Source organism: Odontesthes bonariensis, chromosome 19 (genome assembly GCF_027942865.1).
Source record: "Odontesthes bonariensis isolate fOdoBon6 chromosome 19, fOdoBon6.hap1, whole genome shotgun sequence".
Taxonomy (NCBI): Eukaryota; Metazoa; Chordata; class Actinopteri; order Atheriniformes; family Atherinopsidae; genus Odontesthes; species Odontesthes bonariensis.
The window spans coordinates 2281422-2297186 of NC_134524.1; positions in this window are offsets into that span (position 1 = coordinate 2281422).

Sequence of the window (15765 nt, forward strand, 5' to 3'; positions counted from 1 at the left end):
CTCCTGGTTCTGCTCCATTCTGGTCTGCACAGTTTTTAACCATCCAATCACAATCCATTAAACTCATTACTGTGCTTTTTATTTAAATCCCTGTGAACTTTAAAATGCTTCTTTAAAGACCCACTAAGGTCACAGTTCAAAATATTTGTAGCTTTTTGATCAAATTCAGAGAAAAATGTAATAATAACTCTGTAGACCGACAGCCACTGTGTGCAATATCCCATAAATCTCATCTGAGTCAGTGGAACACCATCAACTTAAATCATTTTACTACATTAAGACAATGATCCCGTTTGAGGAAAGGGTCCCAATATCATCCCAAATAAGGCCCGACCGATTATCGGCCCCACCGATATATCGGGGCGATATTTAGCATTTTGGGGATATCGGCATCGGCCATACTTTCCATAAATTTCCACCGATAAGTTTATATCCGCAAGTTGGGGCCGCGGTGGTGGCCGTACTACTTGAAGCAGAGAGAACAAACTCCCTTCAAGATAAGCATATACGAAGCCTTATCCCCTGCAATAAGTCACAAACACACCAACGTTGCAAAAGCACGGCACCACAACGTCTTTATTAGTGTATACAACTAGTGAAAATGGTCCATTTGATCTGTGTAACGACGCAAACCTTTAGCTCACGTAAGGATAGCCAGAATGACGGCGAATACTCCTCACTGAAACGGCTGTCCATAAAGCAGTCTCAGCATAGTGTACGGTCATTTTTAAACCCCCATATGGAAACGTGAACGTGTCTGTAGTTCTACACGAAAGGTGGACTGAAAGCCATGGTCAATGGAGACCAAATAAAACGTGTTTGTGTTTGTTCCTGAGACTAACCATGTGTTAGCGCAAGCCTGCTAGCTACTTGGTAGCCTGCCGGTGTGAGAGCCTATCTTGTTCCGTAACAACTGGTTACCCAGCACGTCAGAACCAGCGGTGATTGGTCGTAATGTCCCTCTTACTTAACTTTAATAGAATTAAGTTTTGGCCAGTCGCTGCGTTTCAAACATCTGGAGTAACATCTTGTTACGGGTAGCCAGACAGGCCGTCACACCACCACCAAGTAGCTAGCAGGCTTGTGCTAACAGCCATGGTGTTAGGTGAACAACTTCATGAAGCCGTACGCGACGCGACTCAGATGGTTCATTGTAAAGTTGTACAGGGATGTTTATGTTTATTTTGCTGTTTAAAAATGCTGCAGCTCCCTACACTTGCTTTTTAGTTCTCAGTCAGTTCATTTTCTATTACTTCTTAATATAAAAATAGCATATATTCAAGTATTCTCATAGCAGGGAGTGATTTATTTTTTTATTGATAATTATGTATTTATATTATTATTTTATAAGTTATGTTTGGCTTTATTTTACAAATGCTGCTGGCAGCTCCCTGCACTTTTCATTTTTACAATTAAAAAGACTTAATGGATATGAAAGTTTGTGTCAGGGCATGCTATTCTTAATTTATCGTGAATAATGTTTCTATTTATCGGTTGCACATATCGGTTATCGGCCTCCCATTTCCATAATTATCGGTATCGGCCCTGAAAAAATCATATCTGTCGGGCCCTAATCCCAAAGACTGAGGTTCAGATTCTCTCCGTTTCTAAACCTGTTCTCATTTCCAGAACCTTTTTATCATGTGCTCAGTCCTTGTTGGTTCGTGGATAACAGAAAATATTGGATATGTAAAGGAAAGTGAATAATGAAGCTTTCATGAGACACTTCTGAAGAGGACAGTCAGACTGTCTTTTAATGGGCTTCTGAGTGTAAATCTGAGAAATCACACACTGATACTGAGGAGAACTGGATTTCTACTGCTCCTGTGATACGTTCCTGGATCACCCACAAGTCTTTATAATAATGCTATGACTCCTCTTCACACAACTTAAACTCTTCATGTCATTAAAGGATTTATATTGAGCAGAATTAAGTCCCATTTTAACATCTAATCATGAAATATGGCATATTGTGTACGTTAAACACATCAAATCACATGTTTTGGCTGCACACTTCTATCAAAAAGCCAAATGATGCTCAGATAAGTCTGGAAAGAACCATTCTACATTTGACATTGATCATCAAACTTTTTAAATCACAAAAGATTTCAGCAAAACTACAGAAAGAAGTTAAGAAAACTGCAGCTTTAGTGGGAAATGTGACAGGATGGTCAAAAAGTGCCCCAAAAGGTTAGAAAAGAGGAAGAAAAGGGCCCAGAAGTATGTTTCACACACAGCTAAAAGGATAAAGCTCCATTTTATTTGGCCATCTGGCCGGCTTATTGAAATCTATAGCTGAGGTTGTGTTTCTGGGATGGTTTAGCGCTGTAACGGTTAGCATTAGCTTTAGCGTTAGCAGGCCGGGCTAACAGTGAATAGCAGCCAGGTTATCTGAACTTTTTACTCTCTGCTGCATGTTCTGACTGCCCGTGTCCAGCAGCAGGAATCAAACCAATGACACAGAGCACTCTGAAGACATTTCTGCTAACGTCTGACCGCTAAATTCATTCTTTTCTGGACACCTGCATGCAGCTTTCTGTTGCTATGCTACCAGATGTTCCGAGATGAGCCGAGATGAGCCGAGATGAGCCGAGATGAGCCGAGGCTTCGCAGTGTGTGTCGGGTAATGGGCCGTTTCTCAATGTGCGTATTTGCTTGTAGTGATGTTTCCAACAGGCTCTTGACTCTGAAGCGCGTGTCCAGTAACTTCGGATGTATTTTGTGAAGCTCGTACCGAGGCGCGTGTCGATGACTATGTGGTGACGTCAGAGGCCTTTCGAACCGGCCGTACCATGTGACCGGTTTAGGAGGGGGTTTTTTTTCAGTAAAATGTATTGTTGTATGTAAATGTACAAAAAGCATGGCATACAAAACATTGTACAGATATCTGTAGTGTTGGGCTGACTGTAGAAATATCAACATAATCAACATGTTATTCTGTGTATGATTAAGTTGAAAAATGAAGAAATAATACATTATACATATAAGATAAAACACAATAGACAGAAACTATTTATCAGAAAATATATATATATACATATATATAGATTTTAATATATCTATATCGATATATATGTATATACACACATTTCCAACAGAATTTTTTTTACTAGTTTTATGTACATTTATGTGCAGGAGTCCACACGCATTTAGTCAAAGAGGTTATTGCTGCTCAGCACACAAAGCTGAAAATGAAGCTTCTCTTCAGAGTGAACCAAGGCCAAAATGATTCAACAAAACAAACTAGATCTTAAAGCTTTGGGGCTAGTTGTGCTCACGGTGTGGTACACACTATTTTGTAGGAAATATTTCATTTCTTCCTAAAAGCTCTCCATAGCTGCTGCCGATCACCGAAAGACCGAGAAAAAAACTCTCCTAGTTACGGTTACTATGGCTACTACAGCCAATCACAATGTACTCCCATTCAAGCCCACAGCCATATATTGTGACGTAATCAGCAGCCGACGGAAGCCGAGCCGATTCGACCAAACAATGCGTTCTGCGCTTCGGAACATCTGGTAGCATAGCAACAGAAAGCTGCATGCAGGTGAGTCCAGAAAAGAATGAATTTAGCGGTCAGACGTTAGCAGAAATGTCTTCAGAGTGCTCTGTGTCATTGGTTTGATTCCTGCTGCTGGACACGGGCAGTCAGAACATGCAGCAGAGAGTAAAAAGTTCAGATAACCTGGCTGCTATTCACTGTTAGCCCGGCATGCTAATGCTAACGCTTGATAGAAGTGTGCAGCCAAAACATGTGATTTGATGTGTTTAACGTACACAATATGCCATATTTCATGATTAGATGTTAAAATGGGACTTAATTCTGCTCAATATAAATCCTTTAATGACATGAAGAGTTTAAGTTGTGTGAAGAGGAGTCATAGCATTATTAGAAAGACTTGTGGGTGATCCAGGAAAGTATCACAGGAGCAGTAGAAATCCAGTTCTCCTCAGTATCAGTGTGTGATTTCTCAGATTTACACTCAGAAGCCCATTAAAAGACAGTCTGACTGTCCTCTTCAGAAGTGTCTCATGAAAGCTTCATTATTCACTTTCCTTTACATATCCAATATTTTCTGTTATCCACGAACCAACAAGGACTGAGCACATGATAAAAAGGTTCTGGAAATGAGAACAGGTTTAGAAACGGAGAGAATCTGAACCTCAGTCTTTGGGATGATATTGGGACCCTTTCCTCAAACGGGATCATTGTCTTAATGTAGTAAAATGATTTAAGTTGATGGTGTTCCACTGACTCAGATGAGATTTATGGGATATTGCACACAGTGGCTGTCGGTCTACAGAGTTATTATTACATTTTTTTTCTGAATTTGATCAAAAAGCTACAAATATTTTGAACTGTGACCTTAGTGGGTCTTTAAAGAAGCGTTTTAAGTTTAAAGTTCCTTGAACCCAGTCCTTTTTTCCTGTCATGTACTAATAACACATACATGCATAGTTTTCAAACAAACAGCAACCAACAAGCATCCAGATGCTGATACTGTGCAAGGTGTGGCGTCAGAGGAGTAGCCTTCCAGCGCATCCCACGTCCTGCACAACCAAAATATTACAATTACCATTCATTTCCACTAAGTTATGGAAGCAATTTAGGTGTATTGGTGCATCAATAACAATGACCTTGTTTGGTCTCTCCTTGTTTTGTGGTCTGGCCTGGTTCTGGTGTTGACTCTCCCAAGTCATCTTCTGAGCTATCAGCCTCAATCTCTTGAGTTTGGCAGCGTCGTCTGTGTGTGCGGGAGGAACCTGTACCTGACTCTGTCCCTGAACATGAACCTGTCAACAAGTGTTGTACATAACCTTCTGTAATTCCAGCTCTTTGGACCTAACTGCATAAAACAACCACATGTGTAGTGGATCTCGGCTAACCGTTATCTGCACTACGGAGACGTTTACGTCCTCTGCTGTGGTTGGTGGGTTCAGGAATGGGAGCCTCATCTTCACTACTGTCCCCCTCGTCCTCACTGCTGCTTTGCTCCTGTGGTGATGGCTGGTAATTCTCATCCAGGAGTGGATCATCATTTTCAAAGTCCAAATCTGAGTTGTCTCCATCAATTAACCCAAGTAGCTCCAATGCTCTTTGCACAGAAAAACGCTCTGGAAACATAAACATGACAAAATCAAATACATATCAATTATAATCAAGTATGAAAGCAGTTATGCACATGTATTTATTATTTAATTGGACAATATAGGCCTACAGATTTCTAGCTGCACCAAAGTTAGCTGTAAGCTAATTTACATGTTCGCATTTTTACATTTTACCCACATTTTTAACCCAGCTAACTGATGTATTGGTTATGCATTCAGTGATTCAATGGTTAGTTATTAAATTGGAAAGATGTATAGGTTTTTAGCTGCATCAGTTAGCTTTTTTCTCATTTTACATGTGTGCATGTTCCCTATTATATTACATAGTAAACATTAGTTTTGAGGAGCTTCAGTCCATAAATACACATATTTGTACTTCATGTTTAGCAACAAAGAAATGACTTATTTTTAAATGATTTTTTTCAAATTTGAATGGCACGACAAAAGTACAATGCTTTTATCAATGTCTCAATCAGAATAAGTCATAAAATGTGTTAAAAGTTCTTACCAGGTCGACGTTTGTGCATGGAGCTGCTACCGGCATCTTCCCTTGTGTTTGCCGCCATTTTGGATTTTTACCGTAATGTGTTAGACTCTTCCGACACCACAAGATGGCAGTATAGATACCTATGTAGTATCCCAAACATGCCCTAACTAAGCAGTTTACACAATTGTGGACATAAGAACTAAAAAGTGCTGTCCACGCATGTGGCCGATAGTTCCCAGGAGGGGCGAGACACTACAGGTGAATAGGGTAATGTTTTAAAATAATAGATATCACCATGAAACTTCCTCAGTTGATTACTTATACAAGTATGAAAAAAATGTATTACAAGTTTTAGACATTTGTATGCTTAATTCTGCAAATTAGACATTATCTCATTAAATATGTGCACATTTGCATATATTTCCAGAAGATAGATCTGAACATATGATAAAGCCTGGTGCAAAATTATTTTTTATTTTGTTCATTTATTTAGTTTGTTTACACTCAAAATTAAAAAAAGAATTAGAGGGATTTCGGGATATCTGCTTTGATTTCCTAGGAAATTATATATATATATATATATAAACTTTATTACAGGCTATAGGCCCAATAGGAGGACATACAACATATACTAGTGATGCTCCGATCGATCGGCTGCCGATCATGATCGGCCGATAATGCCCAAACATAGCCTGATCGGCGATCGGAAAAATATGCCGATCAAAAAGCCGATCACGTGACATAATTACTAGCTTTTTTTTTTCTTTTTTTTTTTTTTTTTTTTTTTTTGACGTAAATCACTACCGACCACTTTCTAATGTGGTACGGGACGTGTGTACAGAACCGAACAGGCAAAACCTCTACAGTGCATCTTGACAACATGACCTCTCCTGTCTGGAATTTCTTCAAAGTGTGTCAGAAAGATGTGAAACATACTGCGGTCACGCCATCTGCGCTTCGGAGTGACACGCTCGCGCTAGCTAGCTACATTTGAAAATCGAGTGCCCGTTTACATCGCGTTGTACGGTAAAGCGTATGAGCGGTTTTATGGTGCATTCAAGTGCACCCTGTAAACTCAGAAATCTATATCGAAGTTGATTTTTCATTTGTTGGAATACATACACCTGTCATTACTTGGTTGTTTTTTTTACTACATTCTTTTTAATGATTAAAACAAAATGATAGAACAAAATTATTGAAGCATATTCAGAATCAAACTCATTTCTGCATAGTCAGATTTGAAAACTTCATTTAGAACCAAATCAAAATGTTCTCTGCCGACTCCACCAGATTCTTGTTCTACATGTCCCCAGCTACCTCTGTGGTGATTTTCAAGTTATTTCACTGCCTCATTGTTTAATAATCTAATGTTGAAATCATACCCAGTGAATGATGTATATGGGCAGATTAAAATATTAATAGAAAATAAAAAAAACAATTGTTTTCTGCAAACTCCACCAGATTCTTGTTCTAAATGTGCCCAGCTACCTCTGGCGGTTTAATTTCTATAAATGGTGCATTCTCTGCTAGATGAAAGGCATGGAAATGTCCGATTCCTTCCATGATCGACAGTGATTGGCAATCGGCAGATCATGATTTTGTTGATCGGTGATCGGTCCAAAAAATGCTGATCGGAGCATCACTAACATATACATAAAAAAATAGGCATTAAAAAAAGAGAGAAGAGAGGGAGAGGGGGGGGGGGAAGACAAGCAATGATGTATGTACAAACATACTATCAGTCATGTCTTAAAAGGCAGCCATACCAATGCTTCTACATATAGGATTGATATCTGACAGAGCTGCATCTGGGGCTTGTTAGAATCCTTATAATACAGTTTTGAGACTTATCGAGACGACACATGAACTTAAACATTAGGTTCCTTAGGAGAGCCTGTAAAGTACTCAGTCCTGAGTCACAAAATAGTTTACTAGCACTGCAACTCCTAGGCTTTTTCTGCAATATCCTCAGGCAGTCATTATATGCTACTTGGAGTTTACGCAGGGTCTCTTTTTTTGTAGCTATAGTGTAATGTAATGTAATATAAAGCTATATTTTGTAACCCATAATGGGGCTGCATACATAGGAGTACAGTAGGCATGAAACAAGCTTACTTTCACATCATTAGAACAGAAATGAAATTTTCTTACTAACATGTTTGCTTGGACATACAGCATTCGTCTCTGCCTAAACATGTCAGCATCATCTTCCAACTTGTCAGTGATAATGTGCCGAAGATATTTTGTACTGCTTGATACACATAGTGATTGCCCTGACAGGTAAAACGTTGGGAAGAGCACTTTATGATCCTCCTTGGCTCTACATATCAACACAACACTCTTTTTTTGCATTGTACTGTACATCAAACTCAACCCCATACTCAGAGCACACAGTCAGGAGCTGTTGAAACCCAACAGTGCTGGGGGACATAATAGCCAGGTCGTCTGCATACATCAAATGGTTTAAAACAGTGTTCCCTATCAGACATCCTGTCTTACACCTCCCCAATTGTTTGGAGAGGTTGTCCATGTATAGGTTGAAGAGGGCTGGAGATAGAAGTCCCCCTTGTCTAACTCCATTGCCTACACAGAAATGAGTAGATAGACTGTTTCACCATTTCACCTGCATATGTTGATTAGCATACCAGTAAACCAGAATACGTATGATGCTTCCAGGTACACCCCTAAGCATGAGTTTAGTGAAGAGCTTATGGTGATTCACTCTATCAAACGCCTTAGAAGCATCAATAAACACCAGAAATATTGTAGAGCCATGCTTTCTGCTGTGATATTATCATTGCCACTAGATTTGTTATGGGCTAGTTGCTCTATAGCATGGAAAACCTCATTGGGTGTGAAGTGAATCACTTCCTCATTTAGCTTGCCTACACAATAGGGTTCACTTTTGATGCAATTAAACAGAGCTGCATAGTGCTGCCTCCACTGCTCTGCTATAGTCTCAGCACCAGATACCCCATCAATGTGGCATGGTAGTACTGCTTTGGCCCTATTTGTAGATTTTACCTCTTTCCATAACTCGGTTACATTATTATCAAGCAGGTTAGTTGCCATAGAGTGAGCTCTTAAGGCTTGCTCATGTTTACCTACAAAGCGCACCGCATATTTATATCTGGCATTGGCACGTTTCTTATGCTCCAAGTCTGGTCCATGTTTAGGCCGCCCAGCTATAACCCAGGCCCTATGAGCCCTCTTAGCAGCTTCTTGATGGTCAGCTACATACTTGTTCCAACCAGGCTTGATGTTGTTAACCCTTTTGGGGTGAGTGTGTAGAGGTCTACTGGCCTCCTGTATAGCACTCACTATGCTGTTGTACATTTTACAGAGATCATTACAGTGAGTGACATTATCACAGTTAATATCTGGACATAAAATAGCATTCATTGGCAACTGTACCTCCCGCAGGAGAACATCTGACCTCCCAAAGTAATACAAAACATCTTCTTTGGATAGTTTAGCCCAATTTACTTTAAGCCTGTTGGCGCCATCTTGTGTTGAATGGCTGCAGTCAGGTAGTTTGTCAACATTTATCAACATTGAGACAGGTAAGTGATCAGTGGTGGTGAGCTCATATAAAATTTCAACTTTGTCCAGACTTTCATGGGCATCGGCTGTACTGATGACATGATCCAGCCAGGATGTTGTGTGCCATGCCTCACTGATATAAGTATAACTATCTACAGGGAGTAATTTCATACTGGAAAGAACCAGTTTACTGTCATGACAAAACTGCTTCAAGTGCTGACCAAACAGAGATTTCTCATCAGAAATGTCTCCATTCAAATCACCCATCACAAAGACATTTGCACATGTAAATTCCTTAATATAAGAGTTTAAAAAAGCCAATCTATTCATATATTCATCTTCATTCTTATAGCTGTCGTATGGGGTATAAACATTTAAAATGATAAAAACATTCATATCATGCACAATTCTAATTGCAATACACCAGTCCACCTGTAATCTAATAACACTAATCATTGGGTCATATTTCTTGCGCCACAGAATGGCCACACCTCCAGGTATTCTGCTGCGCAGCACTCGACTGCTCAAATCTGTAGTGGACTCTCCTGCTCCATGGAAGTCACTGTGTTAAGTTTATCCAGGTCCTGTATGGCTAAAAATGTCTCTTAAAAACAAAGGATGTCCGTGGTCTCCAGTAACTGGTCAACAACAGCACGATGTGCTCTGTCCCCAGCAGACTGTCCTAGGCGTAAGCCTCGGGAGTTGTAAGACACCACTCTAATCCCCATCACTGTGGCTTAAAAGATGGCATATCAATTCATTGAGACGTGCAACATGTATGACTTATGACAGTGCCACTGCTGTGTCGCACAGGCACCGTCACTAACTCCGTCATTTTCTTTTATTGCATCTTGCAAAGCTCAATTGTTGCTTTCTCTTCTGTGAAAGTTGCGGTGTTACGGGGCATTTTCGGAGATTCAGCGAAAGCTAAACACAGAAATGTCAGAATAGACCACGTGATGCGTGTGAGCGAATCACGTTAGCAGAAACGAGCAGCAGCAAATGAGATTCTGTCATTAGCTATAAATCCATCTTTAGACATCCACGATTGGTTACTGATAGAAAGGAAGTGCCGTTATTTGGGTGACATATCATTGTGCAGGAGACTCAGAGCTTTCCAACGATACCGGTCATGACAGACTTCAGTAAATAGACGAAGCTCGGCATGGCGCGTTGGAATGCTAACTTTTTGGTAAATTCGGGCGAAACGTACTGCCGCGAGTAAACAAAATGTAATAAAATAAACATTTTAATTTATGCTTTCAACATTTTCTTTATAGTAGGTCTAAAGAACACTGAAAATCTGAAAAATCACTGCTTTTGCCTGCCGTGTCTCGCCTTAATGGAATGTGACTGGATGGTTAAAAACTGCAGAAAGGTTATTAAGAGAAGAAGAAAAGTGGGTGTGGTTTAACACGCTGCACGCCACAGCTGGATCTTATCGTATGTGCTGACAGTTGCAGAGTCCATCAGTCGGACCAGAATGGAGCAGAACCAGGAGCTGAACCAGGAGCTGAACCAGGAGCTGAACCAGGAGCTGAACCAGGAGCAGAACCAGGAGCTGAAGCAGGAGCTGAAGCAGGAGCTGAAGCAGGAGCTGAACCCGGAGCAGAACCCGGAGCTGAAGCAGGAGCAGAACCAGGAGCAGAACCAGGAGCAGAACCAGGAGCAGAACCAGGAGCTGAAGCAGGAGCTGAAGCAGGAGCTGAAGCAGGAGCAGAACCAGGAGCAGAACCAGGAGCTGAAGCAGGAGCTGAAGCAGGAGCTGAAGCAGGAGCTGAAGCAGGAGCAGAACCAGGAGCAGAACCAGGAACTGAACCAGGAGCTGAACCAGGAGCAGAACCTGAAGCAGGAGCAGAACCAGGAGCAGAACCAGGAGCAGAACCAGGAACTGAAGCAGGAGCTGAAAAAGGAGCAGAAGCAGGAGCTGAACCAGGAGCTGAACCAGGAGCTGAACCAGGAGCTGAACCAGGAGCAGAACCAGGAGCTGAACCAGGAGCTGAACCAGGAGCAGGAGCAGAACCAGGAGCAGAACCAGGAGCAGAACCAGGAGCAGAACCAGGAGCAGAACCAGGAGCTGAACCAGGAGCTGAACCAGGAGCTGAACCAGGAGCAGAACCCCTCCACCAGGAAACGAGCCCGCTCATCCTCTGGGTCCACCGGGCCACAGGTTAGTGTGGAGGAGGTTTTTATTTTATTTCTTATTTATTTGGTTAGGACTCAGCACATTAATCAACATATCAGCAATGCATCCATGTAAATATGCCGGAGTTAGCACAGCTGCTAAATTTCATCCGTTGTCCTCAGGCAGGTATCATAAAAACATAGAGACAATACACCATGACAAAAAACTAAAGAACAAACAAACAGAAAATCTTTAGAAAGATTCACATCAAAGTTAAGAGTCCGTACACAAAAGGGAAAAGACGGAGAGGTGACCCATGAGAGCAGCTCTGGCTGTTTGCAACCACTGTTTAAGGCTCTTTTTAAAGGTGGTGGAATTGTCCCAGTTTCTAACACGAGTTGGCAGTGTGTTCCAGCACTGTTCCTCTGATGGACTCCACCATTTGGCCAAACTTAGTCCTGCATCATTGCACATCAGTCTCCTCTAGTGTTCTGGGGTTTACTCTAGAGGATTCTGTCTTTATGAAATCCTGTAATAGTGGAGGGGCTAATCCTTTGGAAACCTTAAAGATGAGACGGACATCCAAAAACAGGCAAGGCAAGGCAAGGCAAGGCAAGGCAAGGCAAGGCAAGGCAAGGCAAGGCAAGGCAAGGCAAGGCAAGGCAAGGCAAGGCAAACAATTCATACTCAATGCAATTCAAAGTGCTTCACAGCTATATAAAATCACAAGAAAGCATTAAAAAGAAATAATAAAAAATAAAAGTAAAAAATAGATAAAAGAGAGAAATAAAAAGCATGATTTAAATTGTAAAAGAAAAGAAATAAGAACAACATAAAATCAGTAGTTAAAATGTGATTAAGTTTCGAGCTTTATTCAAACACAGCTGAAAATAGGTGTGTCTTCAGCCTGGACTTAAACACACTGAGTGTTTCAGCTGATCTGAGGCCTTCTTGGAGTTTGTTCCAGACATATGGAGCATAGAAGCTGAATGCAGCTTCTCCATGTCTGGTTCTGACTCTGGGAACTGATAAAAGACCGGATCCAGATGACCTGAGGGGTCTGGAAGGTTCATACTGGGTCAGGAGGTCACTGATGTATTTTGGTCCTAGACCATTCAAAGCTTTATAGACCAGCATCAGAACTTTAAAGTCTATCCTCTGATGGACAGGCAGCCAGTGTAAAGACCTCAGAGCTGGACTGATATGCTCCACTTTTTTGGTCTCAGTGAGGACTCGAGCAGCAGAGTTCTGAATAAGCTGCAGGCGTCTAACTGACTTTTTAGGTAGACCTGTAAAGATGCTGTTACAGTAATCAAGCCTACTAAAGATGAATGCATGGACTAGTTTTTCCAGGTCCTGCTGACACATCAGACCCTTTAACCTTGATATATTCTTAAGGCGGTAGCATGGTTGCCGCGTCTGTCACGGCGGTGGTGCACCGTGACGTCAAAATGACGTTTCAGGCCTGGCGCTTCCCTTGAAAAGACGGCGCAGCGCGTTGTCGTGCACCAGTCGATTTTTGTAACTTGGCGGCGCCGACCACAACGAACCGGATGGACCGATGTGAGACCGGCTCAGTGAGGAGGTGCGTTTGTACAGGCAGCTGTACGAAACTGCAGGGAAACAGCACAGGGAGCACGTAAACTCCCCAAACTGGTGCACAGAGATGGGCAGAACTTTGGGGAAAGAGGGAGAGTTCTGTAAGAATGTGTGGAAGAAGCTACGGGACAGATACGTGAAGGCAAAGAAGAGGGCAGAGACTCTGTTGATGCCGGGGGCTTCAAACCTTCACCTCTTTTAACTGAATTAAAAAATTAAAATGATCCGAAAACTGCAGCAGTATCATTAATTACAGTATTCTTGCTCTTGACAGCGGCATTGTTTTCTTCTCCACTTTCGTGGTTGTAGAGTAGAGGTAACCTTCACCTGGCAGCGCCACCTCTGTGACGGAGAAAATTGCAACTACTGGCGCGCAACGACTTGCGCCACTATATAGGGTCCTATGGCGGGCACGAACTCGTGACGTCATCAACACCGCTCGCGCGAGCAGACGCGGCAACCATGCTAGAGCCTTTAAGGTGATAGTAGGCTGAGTTTGTTACTGCCTTAATGTGTTTTTCCAAATTTCGGTCTGAGTCCATCACTACACCCAGATTTCTGGCCTGGTTGGTAGTTTCTAGGTGTATAGATTGAAGTTCTGTGGTGACCTGTAATCGTTTCTCTTTGGCTCCAAAGACAATTACCTCAGTTTTGTTTTTGTTTAGCTGGAGAAAGTTGTGGCACATCCAGTCATTAATCTCCTCAATGCATTTACCAAGAGTCTGTACAGAGCCTCGGTCTCCTGGTGACATTGTAATATATATTTGCGTGTCATCTGCATAGCTATGGTAGTTTATTCTGTTGTTTTTTTATCATCTGTGCCAGTGGGAGCATGTAGATGTTAAACAGAAGAGGTCCCAGGATGGAATCTTGGGGAACTCCAAATGTGACTCTTGTGTGCTCAGATGTAAAGTTACCTATTGACACAAAGTACTTCCTGTTCTCCAAGTATGTTTTGAACCGGTTTAGTACAGTTCCGGAAAGACCTGCCCAGTTCTCCAGTTGTTTCAGTAATATATTGTGGTCAACTGTATCAAATACAGCACTGAGATCCAGTAAAACTAAGACTGACATTTTTCCACCGTCTGTATTCAGACATATGTCGTTAAACACTTTGGTCAGAGCAGTCTCAGTGCTGTGGTGCGGTCTAAAACCTAACTGGAAGGTGTCATAGCAGTTATTTTGTTTTAAAAAGTCATTAAGCTGTCGAAAAAACGCTTTTTCAATGATCTTACTTAAAAATGGGAGATTTGAGATAGGCCTGTAGTTGTTCATTTGTGTCTTGTCAAGATTGTCCTTTTTCAGCAGAGGTTTGATTACAGCTGTTTTTAGTGGCTCTGGAAACACACCCGACATTAAAGACAAGTTCACCATCAGTAATAGGTCTGACTCCAAAATCTTTGAGACACTTTTAAAAAAAGCTGTTGGCAGGATGTGTAACCAGCAAGAGGAGGAGTTCAGCTGACGTAAGATGTCCTCCAGGTCGTAGAAGTCTTCGCTGACTCCATAGTCAGGAAGGGTCTCATGTGTTTGAAATTTGATAAGTTAAATTTAATTGTATTTGACGTTTTTAACGTGTTGCTTAAAATTAAGATTAGTATCAATGTTATATTTCTGGATCTAGCAAATGCATTTGGTTCAGTGCCACATAGCCTTATTTGGAAAGCATTTGAGTATTTTAGAGTGCCTGTAATAGTTGTTACTTAGTAAGAGCATATTTTCAGGATATTAGACTGTGCTTAAGTACAACAGGTTTCACAAACAGGTTGGCAGAGGCTAGAAATGGGCATTATGGCAGGGTGTACGATTTCTCCATTAGCATTTACAATGGCCATGGCGATAATTATTAGAGCTTCCAAGTGGCTTGTAGGTGGAGAGACGTCAGGATGGCATGCGCCTTACGCCAATTAGAGCATACATGGATGATATGACGTTAGTGACTACAACAGTGCCATGTATGAAGAGAATACTTGAGACTTAATAAAAATGTAAAGTGGGCTGGGATGAAAATCAAACCTACTAAGTCTAGAAGTATCTCAATAAGTAGAGGGAAATTAAGTGATAGAAAGTTTGTAATGGGTGAAGAAAGCATTCCAATAATTAGGGAAAAGGCAGTAAAGAGTTTAGGCAGGTGGTACCAGGCAGACATGAATGATGGAGAGCAGGCAGTGCATTTTGGGAAAGATGTTGCTGAGGGACTGGATAGAATAGATAAATCAGAGCTTCCAGGAAAGTTGAAGCTGTAGTGTCTGCAGTTTGGATTGTTTCCTAGGTTGATGTGGCCACTGTCTGTGTATGGGATTCCATTATCTGTTGTAGAAAAAATGGAAAGTGGGTAAGTGGGAAAGTATTAGGAAGTGGCTTGGTGTTCCTATTTGCTTAAGTACTGTGGCACTGTATGGGAAAGGAATACTCCAGCTCCCAGTATCTAGTCTAGTAGAGGAGTTTAAATGTACTAAAGACAGGACAGAGCTCCTGTTAGCTGGGAGTAAAGATGTGGTAGTTAGTAAGGTGGTTCCAAACCCAACCAAGGGGAGGAAGTGGAAACCAAGAATGGCAGCTCAGGAGGCAGAAGCAACTCTTAGACATGCAGAGATTGTGGGTAATGTGCAAATAGGCCGGGGAGGCTTGGGGCTTGGCCCGGGCAAACCGGTGTGGAATAGAGCAGGTCCCAAGGAGAAGAGAAAGCTAGTTGTTGAGCAGGTTCATAGACAGGAGGAAATGTTAAGGGGTGCAAAGGCAGTGGCTCAGGCTAAGCAGGGACGGTGGTTGAATTGGGAAGGTGTAGAGAAGAAAAAGCTTAGTTGGAAAGAACTGTGGAGTATGGAGGAAAGGAGTATTAGATTTTTGATAGGGGCAACATATGATGTATTGCCAACTCCCCAGAACCTAAAACTCTGGG